We start from the raw sequence: 6,499 nt of genomic DNA on the forward strand, positions 1-6,499 counted from the left end.
CCATCTAACGTCACTTCGCTCTGGTTATTATGATTTCCGTCATCAAATAAAATCGTCTGTCTGTCTGTCTTTCCGTCCGTCTGTCTGTCCCAGTTCAGTTTTCCACACATTTTTTTCTTTATGCGTTTGGGGAATAATATGAAATTTGCTGAACAGCTTTAAAATGTCAAACTACAGATTAAGTTTACACTTTTGTAGCGTCAGGTTGACATATTTTTGAGAAAATTAATTTTTTATATTGCAATTCTTTACTGTGTGGGTTCGTTATCGCGCTCGGTGTGTATCAAATACACGAGGAAAGTATGATGTCAGTAATAATATCGTGCATTTCTTGGACCATTCCTTTTACTCTTTCTAACAAACAAATAAGTTCTGTGAAATAGTGTCAAGCATTGTGTTGTAAATCTAATCGACAGGGTTGTATGTATTATTACAATCGGGTTCGTTATCGGGTTGGTCTGTTGAGACAATAAGAAACGATATTCTGCATAACAGTGCATTGTTTTCACAAACTTCTACAAACTGGTAGGGGACGTGTATTGCTTATGCAATACTCTCAGAATGCTTGTTAATCTTATTATACCCCCCCCCCCTGCAAACAAAGTTTGGGGGGTATATACATGTAGGAATCACATTGTCCGTCCGTCCGTCCGTCTGTCTGTCCGTCTGTCTGTCTGTCTGTCTGTGCAATCATGTCCGGTCCATAGCTTTCTTACGGAGAAACATTGGAAGTTCTTACTTCACACAAAGATTGCTTATGACCTAAGGGTGTGCCATGACCTTGACCCAAGGTCATTCGGGCAAGGTCAAGGTCACTGGCAGAAAAAGTGCAAAATCCGTGTCCGTTCCATATCTTTCTTATGGAGAAACATTGGAAGTTCTTACTTCACACAAAGATTGCTTATGACCTAAGGGTGTGTCATGACCTTGACCCAAGGTCATTCGGGCAAGGTCAAGGTCACTGGCAGAAAAAGTGCAAAATTCGTGTCCGGTCCATATCTCTCGTATGCAGAAATATTGGAAGTTCTTACTTCACAAAAATATTGCTTAGGACCTAAGGGTGTGTCATGACCTTGACCAAAGGTCAATTGAGAAAGTTCAAGGTCATTGTTTCAAAAAAGCTAAATTCTGTCTGTGTCATGTCTTGTATTAATGGAAATATTAGAAGCTAAAAATTTACAGTTTTCAAAAATAAAGCAGTTGTTATTTATAGAAAATGGACAGTGAAATAGATTCATCCAATATTTTCTATAATAGCAAAAATACACGCATTATGGTTTTTTTCTTAGCGGGGGGTATCAATTGTGAGCTTGTTCACAGTACCTCTAGTTTATATTAAAATGTATTACAGGTATGTGTTGATGAATACAATAGTATTTTACAATTTTAATTTACAGACGATATGGGCAACTTATTTACCAACATTAGCAGAATTGCTGGAAAATATTGATACTCAATTTAGTAAAATTGTGCCTCGGGAAAACACGCAGTACAATGGCAAATACGTATATTGTTATTGCTGCATCGATTTTGTTCTGCATTGGATTAATTGGAAATTCTATCACCGTGTGTTTTGTTGCTATATCCAAACGGCTGCACACTCCAACATACGTCCTGATTGGTTGCCTAGCAGTGTCTGACGTACTCGCCTCCGTGACGCGATTTGTTCAGATATTTTATAAATCTCTTTTTTATGAGTCTTCTCATCTATATATATACGAGATATTCACCTTTTTATTTATTCATTCGGATTTTTCCATATGGTTTTAGTATCATATGTACGTTTTGTTTTCTTAGTAAATCCTCTCCACAGTTTGAAACTGACTTGTAAACGAATTTTGTGGATGTCTTTTGCCATTTGGATAAGCTCTGTTGTCGTTTCCATCGGATACGGAACATTAAAAGTGCTAGATTTAATAAACCTAATTTCTTTCGAAACAGCAGTGTTTGCTGAGGTTGGGTTTGGCTTGTATATTAGTGGATTACCATTTATTATTGTAGTTATTTTTAATGTTCGAAAGCTGTATTATCTGTACAACCAAACAGCTTTGGTTCGACGAAACAAAATAGCAAATTCAATGTCGTTGATGTTTTGGATTGTCATTCTGATTTATCTCCTTAGCACAATCTATCCTTTAATTTACACGATTAACTATGCATTGTTAAATAGTTCACTTCTTGATTTAAGCTTAGACCTAGTTCATGATATGTTTTCTTTTTCGTTGCTTGTCAATACTTGTTTGAATCCTTTGATATATTTTATGTTTTCACCTCCTGTTTTAAGATTTCTAACCCGATTAAAAAAATGTTGTATTTATGGCACAGATCGTCGAATAAGCAGTCCTAGATCGTGTCCGCAAGTGGAATAGGTTGGCGAACTATTTTTTTTCCTTAACCATCTGACGTCACTTCTCTCTGGTAATTGTGACTTTCGTCATGAAATAAAATATTTTTCGTTATAAAGAAGTCAGTGATAGTTTAAAGTTTAGTATTGGTTCTACCGATTTTAAAGCCGAAGGTATGTAGCTCCATGTCTGCAAAAAATTCTAATGAAGGAAGTAGACTCCTGTTTTGTTTCTTGTTAAATAGTTGCAATCTACAACACACTTAAAATTGCGCTATTTTTTGACTGAATACGCTTATTTCCACACGTAAGTTGCAACGTTTTAACTAGTATGGAGTTTTAGCTCCAATGTTGTCCATCCATTATCTAGACTGCGAGCTACAGACCTGCAGCTAGACATTTTATAGACTTAACAATATTGCACGATATATTTTTTTTATTATTATTAATAAATATAACATTTATTTGAATTTAAGCTTGTGAAAGAAGAATAATGATGGAGTTTAATTGCGTATTTTTAAAACCGCAATGTATTATTGTGTGTTATTGTAAATAAAATTACATGTGTACATGTATAATGTTTTCTTTTTTTATGTCAGTTACGTTTCAATTGTCAATTTTAAAAAATTAAAAAGTCTTCTTTCGCATATTTAACTCAAATGCTTATAAACTTGAGTACTCTAATAAAGATACAGTTTATAAACGATTTTTTTTTCTTATTTCGAGAATGGTCAGGTTATTGTAGTTACATGTATAACATTATATATCAGTGTTTGATAAACCCCATTATCATATAGTTTACAGAAAGCACAGAAAGAGGAACATTTTACAACCGAGGAAATAGGTAATTTGCATTAAAACTTGTAAAATCGACTTTTGGTCTTGGATAAAAAAAAATAATAATAAAATACGTATGTAACGGTTTCGAACACGTGATCTTTAGATTTCCTTATCCATTACGCTATCCGCTCGATATTTTTAACAGGTTTGCGCGCAAAATTATATATACTGTCTAGTGATACAATAGACTACACACCCGCATGGTTAAGATCCAACGTCTTTACCAATAAAAAAAAATAAACATGATTAGGGTGCACGGTGTAAGGGTATACGTTTCATCACTGGTTGACATGACATAACTTTTGGTCGTGAGATATAAGTGCTGCTTGTTTACAATATGGCCGGATACCTTTGACTAAGACATAAAGACGCATGATCAAAGTCGTGTCGCAACCAGCTTATTTCAGATTTTAGACGGCGACCATTACTTTCATGTAATCAACGTACTATTGCACTTTCTCCTTTTATTTTGAGCATTATGTGGTAATCATTAATCGATTAATTGTTGTAAAGTTTGGGAATATACATGAACGGAAGCTAATTAAAGCCAATCATGTAGGAAGAAACAGAGTGTCTTATTATTTTTTTTTAAACTAGAATTGAACTCGTTGCAAGCAGCGAGGACGTCTTCCGTAACAGCTTCAAGTTGAAATAGGATTATCAATCAGTCTAAACAAAACCACAGATATTGATAGATCATATTCACACGACCTTAACTTCTGACCAATCAGGGCTTAAGACAATCATTTGGAACACTTCAAAAGTTGACAGACATACAATCATGCCCCCTCTAGCTATCAAAAGAACCGTTTCTTTAGATAACCCCCGATATATGGTTTTTCAAATGTACAGAAGGAGTGAAAAAATATTGCTTCGTTTATGAAAGAAATAGCTACAAAAGCTAACTTTACAAGCCAAACGCTTACAAACTACAGCGCCTTCAGATAATTTGTAATAAAAAATTCCACCAACTGACTTTATGCAAAAAAGCGGACAGAAAAGCAACGCTAAGTTGTTTTTAAATTATAGCCAACAATAACTAAATTCTACAGCTGGTATTTTTTATAAATAATTAAAAATAACTGTCCTAGCAATACACACACCTCTGCAAAACATTTACTTGCTATCTTGAAGACTGTATTAAGAGTTTTCCGTACAATGCGGTACCCTATATGCAATATTTAGCCAAAATGCCTACGTTCAACAGCGGGTATTTTTTTTAAATAAATTATCAAAAATCAAAATCCTAGCAATATGCAAAACTCTGATGTATGTACTACTGATCTTCAAAGGAACAGTCATATCTTGAAAACTTTAGGAGAATTTATTTGATGGTTGTGCGATTGTACCCTCTGGCCCAAGGGTGATTGAGGGATATTATTTTCATAGAAACCAAAGGTCTAGAGGTTATAAAAACGTCGATATAACTAAAGGTATGCAGCATATATAAACAACGTATAAATAATGATAACTCTATTGTAAAAAGAAACATTCCCTTATTTTTATTCATACACATATCACCGTGCAAAATTCACTGTTTAATTATAACTTTATTTTGGACTTTACTTTTAAAATTCAACATCTGTTTCGTAATATTTTCTCACAATTTATTTCTTACAAAGTTACAAGTTGATTTAGTGATTAACACTTTTCGGACTCTGTATGTGATTTCAAAGAGACAGAGTGCCATGTCTCAAGAACTGCTAATCTCTTAAAACAACATTGTGCAATTATCAGTTTTCCATGTCTTGGACATCAAAGACTCATTGAGTTTATTTAATTATTTTATATCTGTGAACCTTTCACTCAGCTTACTTATGTCATCACCTGTCAATTTATACTCATTGTTCAGTTTCTTATAAATAATTATGTACAATTGTCAATCGGCAGTCTGGAATACGGCGGCCAGCCTCGGCCACGTCCGACTCACCCAGAGTCTTGAGTCCGGAGGCCACTACTGGCCATATCCGACTTGTTTTTAAAATGTCTGTCTGTTAAATTGTTATAATGTTGCCATCGTTGAATCTCGTCCAATAAATACGGAATCCTGCATCAATTGCCTGTTTATTTCTCTGGAACTGTATACTGGTGGACCTTCGGGAATACGGCAAACCTACCCTTCGTTTTTACCTTACGGCCCACAGCGCGCCTCAACCTTATACTACTTATACCTTCGACGCCAACATTCCCTCACCCCGTCCGTACTGCACACGGCGGATATACAGATCCAGAAGAATACCCTAGCACCGTAAAATCTACGCGGTCACAATTGGTGGAGAATCCGGGTAACAACAACGCCCGGGGCTGCTGCATATATTTTGCAGTAGTCAGATCCTGGACCTCTTCAGCCAGCGAGTTCCCCCATTGAACAACGACTCAACGTAACAACGATGGACAACAAAAGGTTTCAGCCACCATGAACTATGCAGAAAGTTTTCTTTGTTCATCACCAGGAAACAACGGTCAACTGTAGAAACTTCAGCTGTCCTCAGACGTCCGTCACCGGTGTATGAAAATCAAAGAACAGAGGAAGAAATATGAAATTTCCATTCAAAACACGAGGACGTGTTTTCCCCGGAGCGGTGGGAAACTATCACCGTGCAAAATTCACTGTTTAATTATAACTTTATTTTGGACTTTACTTTTAAAATTCAACATCTGTTTCGTAATATTTTCTCACAATTTATTTCTTACAAAGTTACAAGTTGATTTAGTGATTAACACTTTTCGGACTCTGTATGTGATTTCAAAGAGACAGAGTGCCATGTCTCAAGAACTGCTAATCTCTTAAAACAACATTGTGCAATTATCAGTTTTCCATGTCTTGGACATCAAAGACTCATTGAGTTTATTTAATTATTTTATATCTGTGAACCTTTCACTCAGCTTACTTATGTCATCACCTGTCAATTTATACTCATTGTTCAGTTTCTTATAAATAATTATGTACAATTGTCAATCGGCAGTCTGGAATACGGCGGCCAGCCTCGGCCACGTCCGACTCACCCAGAGTCTTGAGTCCGGAGGCCACTACTGGCCATATCCGACTTGTTTTTAAAATGTCTGTCTGTTAAATTGTTATAATGTTGCCATCGTTGAATCTCGTCCAATAAATACGGAATCCTGCATCAATTGCCTGTTTATTTCTCTGGAACTGTATACTGGTGGACCTTCGGGAATACGGCAAACCTACCCTTCGTTTTTACCTTACGGCCCACAGCGCGCCTCAACCTTATACTACTTATACCTTCGACGCCAACATTCCCTCACCCCGTCCGTACTGCACACGGCGGATATACAGATCCAGAAGAATAC

At 36.0% G+C, this 6,499-nt stretch overlaps 1 pseudogene; it reads left to right on the forward strand.

Annotated features, from left to right (window-relative positions):
• The first annotated feature begins 1,425 nt into the window (after window positions 1-1,425).
• On the forward strand, window positions 1,426-2,462 carry LOC128174292 (C-C chemokine receptor type 1-like; annotated as a pseudogene).
• The last annotated feature ends 4,037 nt before the right edge of the window (window positions 2,463-6,499 follow it).

Source organism: Crassostrea angulata, chromosome 2, assembly GCF_025612915.1.
Source record: "Crassostrea angulata isolate pt1a10 chromosome 2, ASM2561291v2, whole genome shotgun sequence".
NCBI classification, from domain to species: Eukaryota; Metazoa; Mollusca; class Bivalvia; order Ostreida; family Ostreidae; genus Magallana; species Magallana angulata.